This window comes from Cheilinus undulatus, linkage group 7, assembly GCF_018320785.1.
Source record: "Cheilinus undulatus linkage group 7, ASM1832078v1, whole genome shotgun sequence".
In the NCBI taxonomy this organism is placed as follows: domain Eukaryota; kingdom Metazoa; phylum Chordata; class Actinopteri; order Labriformes; family Labridae; genus Cheilinus; species Cheilinus undulatus.
This window is the reverse complement of record NC_054871.1, coordinates 50,734,172-50,755,708: the sequence shown is the minus strand read 5'-3', so window position 1 is coordinate 50,755,708 and position 21,537 is coordinate 50,734,172. Positions and strand designations below refer to the sequence as shown.

At 41.7% G+C, this 21,537-nt stretch overlaps 2 protein-coding genes across 3 annotated transcripts in view; one reads left to right on the top strand and one right to left on the bottom strand.

Moving 5' to 3' along the window:
• angptl1a (angiopoietin-like 1a) overlaps positions 1–18,308 on the bottom strand; it is a 42,808-nt gene extending 24,500 nt beyond the window's left edge. The window contains exon 1 of the mRNA XM_041791517.1: positions 17,487–18,308. The gene's annotated coding sequence lies outside the window, so the exon portion shown is untranslated. The remainder of the gene's footprint in view (positions 1–17,486) is intronic.
• Positions 1–21,537, top strand: part of ralgps2 (Ral GEF with PH domain and SH3 binding motif 2) — a 140,273-nt gene that overhangs the window by 98,812 nt on the left and 19,924 nt on the right. The gene's annotated exons all lie outside the window — the stretch shown is intronic.

Below are 21,537 nucleotides of genomic sequence, written 5' to 3'. Positions count from 1 at the left end.
ATCATTTTTTATGAACACTGACTTGAAATCACGGTCTATAATGCTTTTTTAAACTGTAATGAACCTCTCGCCACTAGAGGCCGCAGTAGCTACAGTCAGTGGCTGCTGCCTTCCTCTCTGGCACTTCACCGGATGTAAACATGAGAAGCTCACCCCCAATTTCCATATACAGCGTGCACGCCGCGGAACGCCGGCGAATCGTACTGCGGAGCACTTTGCTCCCTTTCTAGTCTATCGGAGCATTTCCATAGCCGGCGCTCTAGATCGGCATCGGCGAGTGCCTGGAGCGACACTTCACTCCGCTTCGTTTCAGATATGCTGCAGGTCTATTTCAGCGCCGGCCGCTGCCAAACCTCGTAAATTCACTGTCGTTCAGAAAGCACCAACCATGGAAGGCACAAGCGGTTCTTTTCAAAACGGTTCTTTCAAAATAAAAAACAATGCACGGACTCCTGATCGTAAATCATCACTGTATCAACATTTGGTCTCGTCCTGCAGCAAGAACAAAGGGTCACCGAGAGGTCAGTGAGTCACAGAGCTACAATGGCACCATTGATGAGGAAAAATTAACTTTTGGGGATATTTAGCCCAAGATTTTGCATAAAACCACAGATCCTTTAAACAGACATTAACCTTTTAACTTAATGTACTCACTCAATGGAGGAAGCAATAATACCATGGACTTCTACTGGAAAAGATGATAAATTAACCCCAAAAGATAAAATAGTCCGCTGTTGACATACCATTCCTGCGTGAATTCGCAGTTCTCCTGTGACCTCTTCCTGCTGATAAGGGCTTGCATGCTGTGGCGCAGCGCTCTAAACTTGCTCCCATTGGGCGAGGTCACTCGGCGCTTCGGTGTGCGGCGCGCACACTGTATATGGAAATTCGGGGTCAGGGGTGGCTTTGCTGTTAGTGTGTAGTTGAAAGACCGCGGTACGCCAGTTTTCTAAAGTAGTAAATGGAAATAAAGTGGTATGTACTCACCCGAAGTGAAAGAGGCCAAATCTTAAAGCAGGATATTAATCTGCAAAGAGGAACAAAGGCAGGTGGCGCTAGCTTTTGATGCTAGCCGCACAGTAGGGAGTATATCAGGCAAACATCACACCCGCTGACACAATGACCCTGTGAGGGATTTGACTGTTTTCTAGGGGTTTTCTACTCTTTAGACTAGTCGGGTAAACAAAATGTAAATAGGTGTTTAGCCGAATAGGGAAATAGACACTGAGGAACATCCGTAGGTGGCAGCAGGCTAAGCAAGTCAACCCAGACATCTCTCTCCCCAGCAACATTTCCCAGCTCCTCCTGGGGGATTACGAGGTGTTCCCAGGCCAGATGAGATATGTAATCCCTCCAGCAAGTTCTGGGTCTATCCTGGGATCTCCTTCCAGTGGGGCATGCCTGGAAAACCTCCGAAGGGAGGCAACCAGGAGGCATCCTAATCCAACGCCTGAGCCAGCTGGCTCCTTTGGACAAAGGAACAGCAGCTCTACTTTAAGACCACCCTGGATGTCCGAGGTCTTCACCCTATGTCTGAGGTTCAGCCCAGACATCCCTCCTGAGGAATTTTTAACACTTGGACCCACAATCTTATTCTTGCAGTCATGACTCAGGGTTCATGACCAAAGTTGTGGGTTGCCGTAATATGGGACAAAAGCTGTAAAACTGGGCAGTCCTGAGTTAAGCTGCGAGCATTGCAGCGTATATTATGAGGGCTCCTTTAAACAGCTTTTCTCCTTCATTATGTGGAATTCATCCATGAAGCCAAAACAGTGGGTTACTGTTTAGTAATCATGGAGAGGCTTTTCATCACACAGAGTCCCCAAGTCAAAGCAAGAAGTATACAGAGCTGAGCAGCGCTGATCTCCACTTGTCATTCTTTATTATTTCCATATAAAGCCCTCCAGTGGCAGCGTCTACTTAGTATGCTTTTTTAAATGCTTAGTGACCTTGTCATTCTTCTGTGTATTATTTTTTAGACTTGAAGACAGTTACAAGGTGAATGATTTTTTTAGCCATGTCTGCCACAGTTAAAACATTACTGGAATAACTCCAAACTAGGGATGGGCAGTTAATCGCAAATTAGACTAAATCTCAGTATGACCTGCTGCAATTTTCAAATCACAGAAGTTGCAATATTTCTTAACTTGACATGTGTCAAAATACCAGTTTAATAAATCAATTTTTTTTGCAGCAGAGATTTTATGCACTTTATGCAAACATTCAAGTGTCAATTTTTTTTCTAATGGTTTAAAAAATCCTCCTTTTTGTGTTTTATGTATGTTTTTCTTAATCAAAATGAGTGATAATGCCCTTAAACAAAGCAAATGACATCACATTTGCAATATGAGCAAAAATAGTTAGCTCATTCTGTCTAAAACTGATGAAGCCTAGCGTTACTTCACGAAAGTCTACCCCAGCTGCTATCAGCTGGTAGCCAGCCTCACCTCCTCCACCCCAGCCACCTCCTTTATAGCTTAAAGCTTGTTGTACCCCCATATTCAGATTAATGCTACTATGGATTGCTTTGGAAATAATTTAATTGTTTTCAATACACATGGCTTTGTTTATGGAATTATTTATTGCTTTAATTTGTTGAAAAATACATGAGATTAACACAAGAATAATCGCATATCAAATCGCAATATTTGGGAAAGAAACGCAATTAGATTATTTTTGCAAATCGATCAGCTCTACTTCAAACACCCCAAAACATGAGCTGACAACAGTTTTTTTTTTTTGTTTTTGTTTAATCAAAGTGTGGCTGCATCATGAAGAATATCACTTGTCTCAGGCCCTGTTTACATTTTGCATCATTTAGTTGTGTGCATTCAGATACCAAGTGACGTCCATACATTACATTAACAACACATCTCCAGCGTATGAAGACATGAAGTCAGGTCTCCATACGTTCAGAGGCAGTTCGAAAAAGTGGGTTTATTGTGTTAATTCAGCTAGAAATGGACGTTAATGGGGATCTGAGACAGATTATTATGAGGGATTAACGGTCAGTTTTGTGCATTCAGATTGAAAGTGACAACACTTCACTCTGTGCATCTATACTCTGCACTGACAGCCTGTCTTTAATGACAGTTTGATATCAGAACTCTCTGTCCCTCCTCTTATTCTACTAACAGCACAAACATCATCACTGTGGCTCTCTGTGTTGTTATCAAACATGAGGCTAAGAAGGACAGGGCTGGTGGTGCCTCTTTAACAGGTTTTCTCTCTCATGTTGTCAGTTTTATACTGGTTAGTGAATAAATCTTTTGGGTACTGTTGGATTTAAGTGACTACTCAAGACGACACATTATGAGGGAGTTGTGATGTCGTTGACTGATGAGTTGGTTGTAAAAGCTTGCTAGCTCCTGTTATAAAGACAGCTTTCTTCTGTTTTTTAAAATTGGTTTTAAGACATAAGACAGCCAAGATGGTACAAAGAGCTCTCTAGGAGCTGAAAGACCGGCTCTTTTACTGAGCTGAGACAAATAATCTAGCTCTCTGAAAACAGCTGCAATTCCTATCACTCCAAAAAAGGCTGGGCAGACATGAATAAAGCCATACTTTTAGTTTGCTAGCAGAATAGAGCAGATCTTGTCAGTTAACATGGTGGTCTTTAATGCATGCCATCTACACTACCATTCCAGATCAGATGGAGACATCCCAGACCACCTCTGTATGCAGCCTGAGGGATCAGATATCAAACGGTTTTCACTTCTCATTGAGGTCTGTTCATTCAGAGCATTAAGTAATGCCCAGAGCAGATATAACCCATGCTAATTTATTGTGCCGACAGGATATCAGTCATAGTCCTTGTCTTTTTTTAAACACTTTTCTGCAAACAGTGGAGGTGTAACTGAAGTAAAACCTGGAGCTCTTTGCTCCTAAAATCTGGGTTCAGAAGCCTCTGTGTCCTTTCTGTCCCCTACAGTAACTTTTACCCTAACCCTCATTTTAATGCAGCTTCCTGTGCGATGGGTCAAATGTGCTGCACGTGGCTTTAACTTCCTGCAGGATGACGCAGAGAAATTATATTAGATGACTCAGCACATATACAACAGTCTGAAGCAGAGCGTCTCCTTATCCTGATGGAACCTCTTCCTGTTCTTCATCAGTGTTTGCCGGTTTCGGTCTGTACAGGGTCCAGCCAGTCTAATCCACTGGATAGCGTCTCAGTCATTCTGCACTCAGAGCCACATCATTAAGTCTTGTGCCCCCACCCTCAAAGTCGGCCCCGTGTGTCTCCGTGTGACGTTATTGTGGTTCAGGAGGAATTCTGGCCGTTGTGTCGCTTGGAGCAGAACAGGAGAGGGGGAGGTGGTTACGGTTCTCTGTGATTGAATGCTGCGTGTGCGTGACCATCCAGAGACATTTTTCATTTCCATGCTGCCATGTTTTTACGTAACAGGTTGTGTATCCTCGCTGAACTCACTGCTGATGGCTTTAACAGCAGCCGTGGCCGATCACTGAATTTTGGCTGTTTTCACTTACTCACTCCTGGAAATTCACGGCGGGTTTTCCCTGAGGTCTTCCTGAGTTAGTTGTTCACACATGTACCTTACAGTGGAAGACTTTCCCCGCGCGGATGGGGGGGGGGTTCTCAGACACTGGGACACATGAACAAAGAGGGTTTAGCCTTTTTATCAGTGAAACGTGCAGTCAGACACTTTAGCAGTGTTAAGTGGAAAAGACACTGGCAACAGAAATCTAGTAGCAGTTTCATCAGGTGCATGGAGTCGCCACTACTGGAGGCAGAATATGAACTTTTATCATTTAGGGTGAATTTTCCAGAATCCTTCTTGCTGTGTTTTCTGCAGATGCAGCAGTTCAGGGAGGTCATAGTTCAGTTTTGGGGTCATTGTTCAATACAGGTTCAGTTTACGTTTGAATAGGTAGGGATGGATTAATTTATTATGCTAATAAAAGGAAAAACAGTTCTTGCCTGCAGTAGAACTGAAATTAATTCTCCTAATTTAAATTGCAGTTTTTCATAGGGATTCTAAAACAATCTGACAGAGTGCATAAGAAAACACGAGAACTGGAACAGCAAGAAGTTACACTAGCTGAAGGTCAGACCGACAGTTTCAGTCCTCAGAGCAATGATACTCAACATGTGGCTCTAGAGCCACATGTGACTCTTTTGTGAGGATTTGTGGCTCTTTATGTCTAAATTTGAAATATGATTATCCATTGCAGTTTGTTTCCCACACTTATTCAGCAGGCTTTACTTGTCAAACTTAATTGTCAACCTTTATTTTTGTCGATATATTTGCATTGCCCTTATTTGCAATTTTTGCCCATTTTTTCCCTTTTGTGCCTCTTGTCATTATATGTCACTTTTCCCATTACCCCCCACCTTTTTGCTGATTTTTATGAATTTTTCACTCATTTCCGCCCACCTTTTTGCTGCTTTTTGCCAATTTCAGTTATTTTTCACCCATTTTCCCCAACCTTTTTTGCTGCTTTTTTTTCTTTTTTTTTTACCAATTTTAGTTATTTTTCACTCATTTTTTCCCACCTTTTAATGCTTTTTGCCAATTTTAGTCACTTTTCACTTCACTAGCGACGTTTTTGCTACTTTTTTACCATTATTGCCACCTGTAAGTCATTTTTTTGTCACGTCTCACCCATTTCTGCCAGTTTTTCTTCACATTTTTTGTCACTTTCCACCCAGGTTTTTTTTTTTTTGTGCCATTTTCTGCCTATTTTACCCCCGTTCACCTTTTTTTGGCTACTTTTTTCCAGCTTTTTCTCCTATTTAGCCAGCTTAAACTTATTTTTATTGCGGCTATCACCCACTTTTCGTCACTTAGATTGTGGCTCTTGCAAAGGTATTTTTCAACAGTTTGGCTCTTTGGTTGAGCAGGGTTGAGTAACACTGCCTTAGAGCATTGGTCTCCCCAACCTGGAGTCCAGGACCCCCCCAGGGGGAGCGCCACAGATCTTAGGGAGGGCACAGGGCTTTGTCTGCTCTGAGGCTGCCAAAAATAGATCAGCAAATATTGACTAAAACCATTTTTACATTTTACTTCTTTCTTTTCTCTTGGGTCTGGGTTGGGGGGGGGGGCATACATTTATTTCTAAAACTTGCTGATCAGTACAGACAAATTAGCAGCTGTAAATACCTGCAGAAATTTTCCTATCTGCCAATACCAGTATTATGCAGATAATACTGTACATCCCTAATATTTATATATTTTTAGCAGGGATGAATGATATTACCAGCATGGTAATATTTCAGCTATGAATTTCTGTCTTATTTCAGCTGTAAATTTTGGATATACAGACAAATAAGTTAGTGGAGTTGTAGTCTGGACCAACAAGCCTTTTTCTTTATACGTCATCATTCCTTACACTTTAAATTGAGTTTTAAAGGTCATGTATTTTACCCCTTCAGGACAAGTCTATATTGGTCTCAGAGGTCCCCAAAACATGCCTGTGACATTTGTTGCTGAAAAAACACTCCAGTATTGGATTTTGGTATGTCTAAAAACCCTTCTGTTTCAGCCCTGCTCAGCTGTTTCTGTGTCTGTGGCTTTCTGGCTGTCTGACTCCGCCCCTGACTCCGCCCCTCTCAGGAAATGGATGTGGCTCTCCCGATCCTCCTGGCAACTGAGAGGAGGATCAGGAGAGGAGGGCGGAACCTTCTTCCAAGCGAGGATGGCCAACCAAAACTGGAATGGCTTATTTTAGCACACATTTTCTCAAAGGTGGAGAAAGAGGGGGGATGGAATGTATTTTTCTGATCCTTGGAGGGATTGTGGACAGGCCAGGGGCACATTTTTTGTTAGAAAAGCCTGAAAAAGAGATTTTTGCATAATATTTGACCTTAAAGGACTGCAATTAGTTAATTTGTCCTTCCTCAAGCTTTAAGTTGCATGTTTCATGATTAATGTTGCATCCCTATTTTTGAGTTAAACACATATTTCCAGTAGTTTTCAGGTTACTGTCCTGCTAGTTAAACAGATCTGAACTGTGACAGTTTGGGTCTGATAAACAGATAAACACATCAGCTCACCTTGACTACAAGAAGAATTGAACCATAAGCTGGCAGGAAAAAAATACTGTACATCTTTTTCTGTTTTCTTTCCCATATTCAGCCAACTTTGGAAACTTTCAGGAGTTTTGACTCTATGTCTGACTGTCCCTGCTGCTTGAGGGGTGGGAGGATAGTCTCCATCATCTACAGTCACATAAATCCCCCCAACAATGACAGGAGAAGCCGCGATGGAGCTCATCCATCAGTCAGCTGGAAACTCCCTAATGTCCTCCTCTTTCCTGTTTTACCCCCTCATTTCTCTTTCCTGTGTTCTGGATCCAGATCCCCTCCGGAGTGGGAGGTTTTCAGGACCATCGTGTCCTATCGGGGTTATCTGGAACCTGGTTTCCTCCCAGGCGAGGGTTCCTCTGGACCTAAACTCCTGTGGAGCATTATGTGGACTGGAATTACTCCTGGGTTGTGATTCCTCTCATAGCTGGAAGTCCTTCCTAAGCATGGTTTTCTTTGCTTGGATGGAGTTTCTAACTGGATTTGGTTGTGTGGTACCTGGTTTTCTTCTGTTTCCTTCTTGGTTGGAGTTTTTTAAGAGTAAGGCCTTCTCTTGAGTCAGGCTCTTCCTGGTTCTTTTAAAGCCAAGGAGTCTGATGGAGTCACAGTCATCAGTTGTTTTATTCATTCTGGCATCCTCACACCTACGGCTGAATCAGAGAGGGGCTTTTTTTCTGTCAGCTGATGAACCCGCTGTGGTTTGTCTACATGGTAATACAGGAGTGAGTCGAACCCATGTTGAGTTTTCCAACAGCTTGTTTGAGTCAGCATTTCCAATATGGTGACCTCCATCTTTAGGCTCTAAAACTTCAGAAACCCCTGGGTGACACCCACAGGACTACTTCCATGCTTATAAACAGTCACTGGCTTTTTATGGTTTCCCTTCTAGGTAGGGCCTTTCTGAAGTTCTGGGATCTGATGGCGCTTGGGTTCCTCTAGAGCCGGTTTTCCTCCTGGGTGGAGGGATTTGTGGTTTCCTTTGGGGGTTGGGGTTCCTTGCGGAGCAGTGTTTTTTTCCCAGGTGGGTTTCTGGGTATGAGGGGTCTCTTTCATTGAATAACAACAAATCAAAGACATTCCTGAAACCATGAGGAGGGGGTCACTGGGGTGTCGTCAAGTTTTAAGTTCTTATTTTTACTTCAGGTCCAGGAGAGCGGCTCCTTTCTTCAGACCAACAAACCAAAACGAAACACCGCTGAGGGACCGAGGGGGAGGGTTAGGGTCAGTGTTTGAGATGTATTTTTACTGGTCTTCTTTCTGTCAGATCCAGATCTTTAATGCTGTTTTAGTGAATCAGTCATATAACACCTCGTTCTCAGTTTTTAAACCAGGTTTGTTCTTCTTCAGCCCCCCCCCCCCCCCCGACTTCAGTGAGAGCATGTATCTGCTGCTGATCCTCCTCTGCAGGTCTTCACAGAGAAACAAGACTCATTAAGATCCTGTTGGACACGGGGGTGTATCGAGCTGGTTGGTTGATCGGTTTAATGAGTGTTTGTGGTTCAGTCAGACAGAAACACTCATGTGACTCTCTGAGGCTTCAGGTCAGCGTGAGTTTGTGTGAGTAAGGCTGGCTGCACACCAGACAGCTCTAAACAGATACTAGAGACATGGTAGACCACAGACTTCAGGGCATTTTCAGCTGGTTTATAACCGGTCTTAACTATTATAATCCTCAAAGGCACACCCTGGGCTATCCAGTCAGACTATGAGACCACACACCTGTGATTGTCTTCTTTAATATTCCACTTGGTAACGCCTGGGCAGGAGGACTGAGCCACAATACCGTACCCTGGGGTATCAAAAAATAGCCAAGGTATTGCTTTGATTACTGTCTGGAAGACGGTACTGTGTGATGTGCTCATGTTTATAATAAATGCTTAAAAATATGTCTCCCTACCCACTAGCAGAACCACTGCCAGAGTGTGAAGATGCTTTAAACGTGATAAAAGAAATCCTGCTAAGGATTTCAGGCCAGTTTGTTAAACAAGGAACGTGCACATAGATGCTGGCACACATATACTCTCGCTCGCCACGGCCTGGCACAGTGCTTCAGTCTTCTGTAAAGCCAAAATGGTTTTGTTATGTGGTTTTTGCATAATATGTCCCCTTTAATTCTTTTCTCTGGGTGTAGAACAGTGATGAAAGTTTTGGCTTTTCACAACAACCACTGGTGCTGTATGCTTCAGTGGCAAAGTCAAGTGTAATAAAATCATCAAGAGTTTTTAAAAACATTGAAACTCATCTTTACTTCTTTTTGTGTGAAATGTAGAAGAAGGTTGTCTGTGTTTTTGGCTATTTTAGGCTCTAATCAGGCTGTAACTTTAAATAAGATTTCAGAAAAGAGAACTTGCTTCTGGACTGTTATTTCTAATGTCTTACATCGCGAAAATTAATGTAATTAAGGCCAAACTTTATCTGTTTACAGGGGTGTCAAACTCGAGGCCCATCAGTATAAAAATGTGAACTTATCCAGATGATTTAAGATATCCTTGTTAAGTCATAAAATTTGTAAAAAGTAAGGAGTAAAAAATTCTATATAAGAAGTCAGGAATGTAGGAAAATAAATAAATCTGTGTTTTAATTTTGCAACTTACAATTAGGACTCAAACTTAGCATTTTGACTTTTAATTTCATACTTTTAGCATTTTAACTCCTAATTTTGGCTTCTTATGTAATATTTTGAGCTTTAAGATTCATAATTCTAATTTTTAAGTGATATTTTGACCTTTTTAATCAGTTATTTTGTATTTTATCTCATATTTTTTAACTCCAAACGTTGACATCATAATCCTATAGTTTAACCTTTTAGATTCACAATTTAAAATTTTGAACCATATTTTGATTTTTAACTCCATGACTGCAAATTTTATTTCATATTTTGACCTTTTAAACTCATGATTTTGACTTTCTTTCTAATATATTTGCCATTATAAAATCTAATTTATGATTTCAATTTCATGTTTTGACTTTTTTGAACTAATAAATTTACTTTTCTCAGATTGTAAGTCTTTAAACTTTACTTTTTAAATGTCAAAATCATTTATCATCAGTGCAAAGCTGTTTTTTTTATTTTTTATTTTATTTTATTACCGATGAAATAAGGTTGACAGTTTATGGTTAAAAAGGTGACCCTGTTAGGCCCTCAGGTTTAGACCTTAATCCAGAACCTGGCCCCTGCTGTGATTGAGTTTGACATGCCTGGTTTAGAGGCACCAGAACCATTATTTCATATTCTTGGATGCTGTATAAAAACAGTTCTTTCATATTTCCTCTTAATTATGAGAGATAAGAGAGCAAAGGAGCTTTTATGCAGAGAAAGAGAGGGGAAACAAGGGGACGGGGGCTCATTTGATCGTGATATAGCTCTGCTTACCTGTAAGGTGTAAAAAGAATGCTTTTAATCAGTGTTGTTTTTTCTTTGGACTTGAGGCCTTTTGTTAAAGGATTGAATGAAAGGTCTGCAGAGACACGCTTGGGTGAGCATGCCAGCTAATGCTTGTAATGTGATGTAGCTGTGTTGTAGCATTAGCGTTAGCTATTATCCTCCTCAGCTGCTCTGATCAGCTGTGAAAAGTCCTCGCAAACCTTGGTGAGAGTCTCATCCAATTATAAAATTTGTGTTTAGTTGCAGTGAAATTCATGGTTCATCTGATGTCATTTGAAAAGCACTAATAAGGTGGACGTGTCAGCAACATACCTGATCCCCTGATTAATGTCTGCACTCTACTTTTGTCTGGTCTGCTTGGCTTTATCCGTTATTTCGCTGGGAAACCAAAGTGTTCCCAAACAGTAGACCCTAATACTGGCAGGAAATATTCGGGCTATCGCTGCCGTTTGTGGTTTTGTGGTTGCCATGACAGTGTGGGGGTCCATCATAGTCCATGCGTGAACTCAGATTTAAGGAGCATTAATTCATCTCACTGTCCAGCAGTCCCGTCCTGAAACGGTCAAGTATGAATGAGAGTACTTCTACTCCCATACTATCTATTGGTAACAACAAAAAGTGAGTAACTGAGGTGGAAGTGTGTTGTAGTGTGAGTCTGCAGCTCGTTTGAATCCTCTAATGAGAGCTGAGGGACACAGCTGAGTGGACGGGTCAGCACGGGGAGGGGGGGTCAGCCAGGAGGTCATGGGGGTGGGGGGGGGGGAGTAATAGGAAGCATGTGGATGGGAGGAGGAGGGGGGTATGCAGGCGTGAATCAGAGCAGAAATAAAGCCGTCAGAAGTTTTCACACACTTTTACACTAAACTCCTTCAAAGTTTTAAGGATGAGCTTCATTTGTGAACACAGAATTTTTACTTTCTGCAGACTTCTTCCAGACAGCCGCTGAGTAATTTTGGAAGTTAAATCTTGAGTAAATTTTTAAAGAAAAGACCATTAGGGTTTTCAAGATATCAGAGTATTAAACTTCAATATGATACTAGATAATGGCTAGAAACAAAAAAGAAACAAAAAGAAATCTTTTAATGGCTGTGAATGTTTGAATGGAATTAGCTAATACTGATGACCTGTTCTCCATAGCAACCTCTGCCATCAGTGTGTGAACGTGGAGTGAATGGAGTGAAATAGGGGTGTGCCATAGGACGATCTTGGTGAAAAAGCAGATCTGCCAAAGTACAGAAATGTCCATTTCGTACGTTCTATGTTTGCAGCTCTATGCTCCTTCACCCCTCACCTTCTGCTTCCTGATGGAGTGGTCATTCAGTGGTGGAAAGTAAAAGTGAAACTTAACTTTCAGTCCTTAAATTGGCCTAAAAAAGCTTCATCTGCACCATTTGGAACTCCTACAGGGCCAGGGTGCCCAAGTGTACAATCTGCACAAAGTTTGCAAACTTTTTGTGATCTCAAGAGACTGCATCCCTAATGACTTGTCCGTGTCCTTGTGACACTCAGCCTCTGAGCTGGAGGAGGTCGGAGGATGAGTGATGGAGTGATGGAGGGTGTGGTCGTCCTTATCTTGACACACTCAGACTGATGGGGGGTGTCAGAATGGTGTGTTTGTGCGTTTATGTGAGTGCGTGTTGTGCAGAGAGAGGAAAGGGGAGGGGGTTGATTTCTACAAAGAGCAATTGATTGCATGAGTGAGAAGTGAGGAGGGGTGAGGCAGAGGAAGGGTGGGGCTGCAGCCTAATCCCACAGACTGACCTCTGACCCCCCCCATCAGCACACGTGTGTCGAGTTTCACTGAAGAAGGAAAACGGGGCTGGTGGGGGCTGGATTCAGGCCGAGTAAGAAGGTGAAAACCTGGACCATTTAACAGCAGAGTAAGGATGGGAACCTTTAAGTTTCTCACGGTACCATTAAGAATCAAAGTCCTACTCATTTTTACTCCCGCTGATGGTGTTTGATGAAAGCTCTGCTATCTGAATCACTCCATAACTACTTCACTTTCATGTAGCAGACTCAGCATATGTGGGGGTCAAATGACCTCTTAGCATGTTGGAGGCAAGGTTTTGAGGCAGCATTTTCAGCACAGTGACTCAAAAGCCAGCTTTCATAACCAAATTCATGACATCACTCATATTTCATCAAGTATTTTCTACAGTCTGGGGTTGTGCTGCACAATTAATCTAATTGCAATTGAAATGCAAGGCTGTGCAGCTACATAATTGCATAAAAGGCTGCATTTATGTTTGGACTCAGTAGTACTTGAAATGGTTACAAAGATGCCTGCAGAAAGGCCTCATTGGCCGGTTTCAAGAGCAGATGTCCAGCAGATAAAAATATAACCGGTCAAAATGTCCGTCAGAAAACATGCCAATGACCAGATAAGTAAATACTGAATACTATTATATTGTGTGCAGCCTAGAGGATATGTTGCGAAAATCCTTTCATATAAACTAAAAGTAGCCTAATCTTACTACTCCATCTGTCCTGCGGTACCGGGGTTGTTTATCTCCTCAGACAGTAAACACATGGCTAATTAAGTTGCGTATGTATGCGAGATGATGATGTGAAGGACATCAAACCAAGCCTATCTCTAAGCGTGCTCAACACTGCTGGAGACTATGCAGGGAAAGTTTGACCAGAACGTTCTCTGAAGCAGAATTTTAATCTAAGGGAGGTTTTCCTGGTTAACCAAAGGCTTAATATCATCAGCGGTAAGGAAGGATTTTGAGTTAGTCATGGAAATAAAAATGTGTCCTCAATGCCGTTTAGCGCAGACTTGTATGTATCAGTGTATCGCAGAATTTCAGATTTATGTGTTTTGCTGCTGTTAATGCAGCAAAATAATGTTAAAGCAAATGTCCGGTAGTTGTTCTAAATGGCTGGAATTTTTGAGGACTGCTGGTCATTTTGACCAGTGACAAAAAAGACTAGCAGATACTCTGCCTACCTCTAGTTTTTCATGTCCTAAACTTAGAGTTAGGGTTAAGTGAACGAGGCCAGGGCTGCACCAGGATTAAGCCTGCGTGTCCTCGATAGCATCAGCAGGTTTTTCCTCAGGTCAGAGCTTCATGCTCGGTCTCTACAGCTGAGTGATCCATCAATCACTTCAGGACCAACGTGTACGTTTATGAGAGTGTTCTGGGACGTTACAGAGACATCAAACAGAGCGCGTGCAGTGACTTACAGTCCGCTGTGATGTTAGCAGTTAGCTCGTGTAATGACCCATTAAAGGTCAGACCTGCATGACCTCCCATAACCCCACACTCTCACTCATAAACACACATACATTTGCACACTCAGGTGAGGCGAGCGTCTGCGGTACAGAATGTTCTGCATGTTTCCATATTCTGATTTATGACTCCAGCTCAGAAGATGTTTTCTTAAACTTCTGCTGTTCCCACATGGCTTTTTCTTTTTTCAGAGTCTTGGCTGTTTGAAGCTCGATGGGTGTGTGAGCAGTTTTATGTGTGTTTTTAGTGTGTGTGTGTGTTTCACTAAAGGAGCGTCTCTGATTGAAAACATTTGAAGATAATAGCTGAATAGTCCGTGTGGAAGTTGAGGCTGTAAATGTTCAAAGCTGTACTGGGTCATGTGAGCGAGGATGTGGTTAAAACGAAGAGTCTCACACACTCGTCCTGTTTCTATCAGACCAAACATGTAACCAGATCTGAACCGTTTCCACAGATGAACTCATCAAAGTTTCTTAAAAATTTCAGACAGGCTTCCCCTGGAGTCTTCCTGATCTCGTTGTTCTTACATGCTCCTCATAGGGAGGGTAGAGGGGCTTTGAGGAGTTAGGGCATAACATAAAAGGAGTCATGCAGAGGTTGTGGACAAAGCAACAGAACCTGCAGTATGAGGCATCCTGTAGTATCAAGAAAAAAGTGGAGCAGAAAAATAGTGGTGAACAGGAATGTAATGGAGCAGCTTGGTAATGTGCACGGAGATCGCGCTGGTCACATGCATGATGCCTGAGTGGTTTGTTCTAGAGAGCTTCACTGTACCTGGGTGGTGAAGTGACTTTACATCTCAACCTCCATTCATTCTCAACATCACATCTGCAAACATGCATGTTTTCACTAGGGATACTCTGATGCAGTGATTTAATATCTGCACTGGCTGATATCATCCCTCTTTGACAGACCACAGCCAACACCATCAGGTGTTTCTAACTCCTGATTCAGAGGAAAGGGTTTTTTTTTCATCAGGGAGAAGAACTGATGAACTCGGATCTGTTTTTGTCCTCAAACTTGAGAGATAATGTTGGCATTGTGACTTCCACTCAGTATTCATTTCGTCGACTAAAGCTATGACTACAAATGTTCGTCAACAGCCTTTTTTCCATGACAAAAGATAGAATAAGAGGAACAAAATAGATCTGTAATGACTTAAACTGACAAAAACTAAGTTTAGTTTTTATCAAGATAACTAGAATTAAACATTGAAAACCTGTGATATTTCTCCACTGTGGGTAAATCTGTCAAAATGCAAAACATCTATATCTCTTCTGCCTCTCAGCTGTAGAAAGCAGGGACCCCAGGTTTGGCAGGGTGCAGAGAACACACTACCATGACTTGGTACCAGATTTAGGCAAGAGAGTGAATGCTCGGACTAAAAGTAAAGACTAAAATGTGCTGACTTTTTATGGACTAAAACTAGACTAAAACTTAAAAAGAGAGAAATGACTAAAATGTGGCTAAAACTAAAAGACATTTCATCTAAAGACTAAGACTAAAATTAAAAATAGCTGTCAAAATTAACACTGCTTCCTCTAAACCAAGGGGTGAAAATACGCTGATACTGACAACCAGCTAAATTATTCTAAATGTTGGTACTGGAATTGGTCCTGATTTTCACAGTCGTTGCTTCTCTAGTTTGCACGCTCACCCATCCTCTCACAGCGTCCTGTCTCATTCAGTAGCTCTGTTTTTGGTTGGTTTGTTTCCAGTGTTTGTAGTGAGTCAAAGATGCATTCACACTGCAGTCTTTAACACTTTATTCTGATTCATTACTAACATCTGATTTTTTATTTTTTTTTTTTTTGGCTGTTGACATTTTATTTTAATATATGTTACTGATATCTATATAGCGAGAGTGCAGACTGCTGTGTGAACAGGTCACAGCCCTGAACTGGCCTGCATGCATGGTAGATAAAACAATGACGTCATGCGTGTTTAAACATGGCAGCGGTCGGAGTTTGAGGCTCCTCATCAGCTGCAGCAGCAGAGATATTCAGCAGCTCTAGAGGCTGACAGCTAACCCCAAAATAAAGCCCACCTTTCTGCAAAATAGACAAGTAATCAGACCATTACTTTTACATTGATTGGCGACTTTAGCCTCTTTGAACTAATTAAGGCTTTCACTTTCCTTTTGCACTGCAGCTACATCCTTCTGCCATGTTTGGCCATTAATCTAAATTTTTTCAAAAACAGGTCAGTTAGTATTTATCTCTTCAAGTTTTGCTGGTATGTAAGCAGGGCTGGGCAATTAATCACAAATTAGATTAAATCTCAATATAGCCTTCTGCAATTTACAGATTGCAGAAGTTGCAATATGATTTCAACCTGAAATGTGTCAATATACCAGCTTAATACTTTTTTGCAGCAAAAGCAGCAGCAGCAAAGATCTTCTGAACAGTACACAAACATTTAAGAGTCTTTTTTGAGAATGGTTTACAAAAATCTACTGTTCTTGTTGAAAAAAGATTACCCCTTCAAACTGGTATCAAATTTGCAATATGAGCCAAAAACAATCGCAATCATATATTTTTTAAATTGTTCTGCTCTAGTTAAATCTATCTAATATTATGCAGGTTATGATATGAGAGAGCGCAGATGGCTTAAGGCACTAACCCATGTGTGCAGGCAGCCCGGGTTCAAATCTGGCCTGTGGCCTTTACCGCATGTCTCTCCCCTCTCCTTCCTGTTTCCGAGTCTATCCACTGTCCTTGCTCTATCAAATAAAGGCATGAAAAGGCCCAAAAAATAAATCTTAAAAAAAATTAATCATGACAGGATATAACAAATTTGTTGACAACCCAGATTATGATGTGGCTGCAGACCAGCTAGCCAAAGCTCAATGGATGAAGGTCATGCTTGACAAGGAGGAGGATGTCCAGACTTTTCTTTGATAAACTGACAATATTATAAATGTTTTGACCTCTACGGATGATGCAGTTATTTTGTCAAAGCCACGGGTTAAGCTTTCTATTTTTTAATTTCACGTCTCTATCTGCTTCAGAGGCTGAGAAATAAAGATTCTAGCAAATGTTGAAATTCTGTGCCGTTATCAGAAATCCCCTCAAGCGTTTTCTGGTTGTTTTCAAACCAATTCAAACATTTAGGTGCTCTTGGGTCTGAAAGTGTTAAACCAGGGGTGCAGGAGAGCATCCACAGCACGCTCTATCTTTGAAATTGCTGGAGCAATATTACAGCAGACTTCTCTCTCACACATTTGCTTGCAATAGCTATAATGTAATCGAAACAAAAACGTAGTAGTTATACTTGATTTGCTGTGATTATTCTCAGTCTGCTCAGGTATTGTGTGGGAAAAACTGCTATGGTTGCTGTTGAGGGCCAAGAAATAAACGTCATCACCCTGACTTAAGCCTAAAAATTTCTGGGGCGCTGGCCAGAGAAAAGCCAGGTTAAGTCCAAATTAAACATTCAGCTGTATGTGTTCACACATGCAGCTCAGCCCAAAAATGTCAGGATGTTTTGTGCATGTGTGAACGCAGCACAGACATTTCAGCTCCTTATCAGCTGCATCCATCCAGCCATCCAAGCCCTGGAGCTGTTTTAGGAACCAAAGCTAGGAACAAATAAACAGACCTGACCTCGGATCACGTCAGACTCCACATATGCTCACAAAATCAGCTATTCTCTCTCTAGATCTCCTCATTTCCATCTCTCTCTCTTATAAAGTTTCATGAAGAAGAGCTAAGATTGAAGTTTTTCCACATTTTTTCTCTGCAGGATTTAAACAGAGCAGTCATCACCACATTTAAAACCTGAGTCGGTCTCATACATGTTGTCTGTGATTATTTACCTGAATGTCAGCAGCAGTGTCTGTTTCCTGCAGTTGAAGCGTCACGTGGAGCTGCAGGATTCACCTCTCATGTCTCTTTCTGCCCCGCTCTCCGTCCTTCTCCTCTAGAGATGAATTAAAATAAAGTCGTCCTTCCCCCTTGTATGCTGTCCTCCCCCCTCAGTTCTGTTCTCTGTGTCTCTCAGCCGCCCCAGGACTCGGACTGGTTCATGGTCCAGCAGACGGACTCCTCAGACTGAACTCTGAGGAGAGAAACCTCCACTTTTCACCGAGGAGGGGGGAGAAAGGGAGAGGGAGGGGAGGAGGACGGGGGAGGGTGTGTGACTTCTTTTCTTCCTCTCTGTGTGTTTTTTTAATGGCCCCTCCTCCCTGTGATGTCATGATGAGGGAAAGAAGACAAAAGAGAAGACAGCAGAGTTGGTCTACTTCATCAACCTTCTTCATAAAAAAGTCCAACAAAGGAAGCGGATCCCGTCCTCTCCCCTCCCCTCCTCTCCTCCATGTTTGTGAGCTGATTGTGATGCTGCAGACGTCTGTGTGCTGCTTCCTGTAGAGAATCAGCTGATCAGTCCTCTGGAGGAGTCTCAACATGAACTCTGCTCTCTGTCATCATTCTCACTGAGTTTGCAGGCAGTTAGAAAAAGTGGATTTATTGCGTTGCTTTTACCAAAACTGTACAAGGCACTGTCAAGGATAAACCCTGTTTTTCACACACCAAGTTACCGCTCTTTAGTACGCACATGGATGGGTTATTATGGTCCAAAACTCGTATTATGGTGGGGGTTTTCTCTTTATGATAATGGCATTATTTTGTAATATTACAGACTTATAAGAGAAAATGCATTTAAATGCATATTAAGGTTTCAGAGCCCTCCTTCTTCCTAAAACAAACCTGTGATGTCAGAAAATCCAGAAGAATGGTTTAATAGGTTTCTCTGTTTATGTCTTTGTAACTGCTTCTTCGGTTTTAAGTTTCATTTCTCCCCTGCTAAGGTGTGTCAGGGTATCACTGCCGACATCACATGTCCTGATGTTTATCTTCACATTAAAAGCCCTCCAGGAAAATAATGACATTAGACTTTTTTGTGAAGAACTTGTTTAAAACATCATTATTACTGATACAACTTAGCTTTAGCAAAGATAGCTGCAAGCACATGGAGCTACAATGTTAACTTAGGGCTGGGCAATAAATCAGGTTTTTGGAAAATCAAGATTTTGAACATTGAAAAGCTTTGCAAGATGGCTTCACCAGTGAGAAACACAGAAACGGGCGTATCCATCTGCTTTCAAGGTTAAATAGTTGAGTTTTCAGCTTTAAAAAAAATACTGAGCAATTCTAATGTTAAGAAGTAAACTGTTCCACTCTCTGCTCTAGGAGCAGCCACAGCAAACGCTCTTTCACCTCTGGTTTTTAGACCGCATGTAGGAACATCAAGAAGCGTCTGGTGTGTTGACCTCAGTGCTCTGACCGCAGCATGTTGGTGCAACAACTCAGACAGATAAGAAGGTGCCAATCCATGAAATGCTTTGAAGACAAGTGACAACATTTTAAACTCTATCCTGAAGCTGACAGGAAGCCAGTGGAGAGAAGTCAGAAGCTTCTGACAAGCTGTCAGTGACTCTCGCTGTATGTTGCTGTTATTACAGACATCAAAGTAAGAGGAAAGATAGCACTTTATTAGGGGTATTGCCATTGATTGCCTGAATCAGTTTGATTCCATATCAATTCACTTAGGGATATTTCAGTTTCAACATCCAAGAGATTCTCAGGGTACAACAGTTGGAAATACTACAAAGACTGTTCTAACCAGGCACATTATTAAAAAGTAGCAAGCTTTGCATTAGAAATTGACCCCACACTAGTAGTATTTAAATTACTATCCTTCCTCCATGTGGCCTGTCTTGCATATGGCCTTTCTTTATTCCAGCTTGCCTCTGGCTTTATAGTTTTTAAATCCAAAATGCAGCCTGGTATCCTCTTTAAGGTTTGGCTGTGCCATCATTTTTTAACCCAGTCCAACACTTTGTCTGTGCTGCACGTTAACTTCCCCAACACAAACACATGACATTTAGCATGTTACCTGGCTGCTCTTTAGTTTTAGACTGAAACGTGAAGACTGGGCTGCTGTCTATCACATATCACTCTGCTACGCTAGTAGTGGTGGCGGTTGTGCCTCATGTGCACTACAGCGTACATGTCTAAACTGGTTATAAAGGTGTTACAAAAATCCGTCCATGGCAGAAATTTTGCATGTGCTGTAAATGATTCAGTCCCACAGTACGAGCTGATATCTACCATGACTTTTCTGCAAACATACAGCTTACACCAATGTTACGCAGAGGAGAAACACATGCATGTCGTGTAGTTAATATATCAGCGTGGATATAAATTTCAATTTAGACACTTGGAGGAAAACTGCCGTTGGCTTATATTTGGGACTGTTTTTGAGTTATTGCTGTTGAAAAAGTTTGACAGTTCTCAGAAATTAAACCAGGCACTCCTCTCGATGTTTACAAACCTCTGCAGGCAAACATTTCTCAGCACTACACCGGGTTTGAAGATTGAAGTTTGGTGACATTCTTTCTTCTCATTCTGACTGCAGTTTTTAAACTCTGACTTTCTGTTTGGACATTTCTCCTCAGCTGCAATCATATGTATGTGTCAATGTTTTAAAGGTTTCCAAGGAAATAGGGGAGAGTCTGTGTGTGTATGCAGGTGTTTGGGTGCGTGTGTGAAGAGTGATAACTTTTCCTCCATCTGTCCTGAATCAGACGTTGGCGTGTGAGAGAAACATTGAGAGGAGGATCACGGTGAGAATCAGCTGCTGGGTTTGTTTCAGCGTGTTAATGTTTATGTAAGGACATGCGCTCAGTGTGGGTGGGAGGGGGTGTGGGGTGTGTGTGTGTGTGTGTGTGTGTGTGTGGAGGGGGGGGTCCAGTCTGTGGGATTATCAGGTGTTCCAGCGACAGCACCTAATGAGGCTTCACTGTCATTATGCAGTAAGATGATATGGGCTCTGTAATGGTTTGTATTTGGTGTCCTTGTCTGTTTATCCACATTGTGTTTTACCTTTGTGGGAAAAGTAAGAGAGCAGAGCTGCTAGAAGCTCTCCTGATGGCTCTGTTGATCCTGTTCTCACCACTGTAGTGCCTCTGTTTAGGTTAGATTAACTGTGTTACTGGTCTGGAAGGTATTTTAACGATCACATTCTGAGAAAAACTGTCATGCAGGCTCCATTCTCTGCTGCTGCAGTGGGTCCTTTGCTTCTTCAGTGCTCTAAAAACGGTAGCCTGTGCATGCAGTGCTTTCCGGCAGCGAAGACAAACTGATTTCCAGTTTATAGCTCTAACATTTAGCATGGCTAAATGAGACAAAACATAAAGCTAAACCAAACAGTATTAGATCGATGCATGAACTTGTGTACTCGCCAATACCAATACCTGCATTTTAAGCAGTATCGGACGTAATTCCTATACTGATATAGAAATCGGAACAACCCAAGTCGAAAACATCAACACCCTGATGCATCTTCTTTCAATGCCGCTTAGCTGCTTTTGAAAAGACCTGCTTCTCCAGGGAAGTTTCCGGCAGCAGGTTCCAGGCTGCACCTGAAACCCCTTTTACCCATTTAGAGACTGACTTTGGGCGCAGCAAAGACACTAAAACTTTCACACAAGTATGATTGAAGCAGATTTAGTAACCTAGCCTTGTAAATAAGGATACGCCAGTGGCCAAAGAAGGCCACTCGACTTGATCATACAGAATAAAATCATGAGTTAAGAACTTTACCAGGGTATCCGCGGGGTCTTGAAAAGTATTTAACGGTGATAAATCAATTTTGGGAAAATTAAGACCCTTAAAAAGTATTAAAAAGTCTTAGCACGACTTAATAAAGTCTAAAATTTTGAAAGTATTTTTTCTGAATTAGCTGTCCAAGAGTTTGAGTCCCAAAGACATCATAAAAGTGTGTGAATTTATTCATTTTTATTAAAAAAACAAAGATGAACAGGTACATAAAAAACTAGGCTATTGTGGGTGCGTTCGTAAATT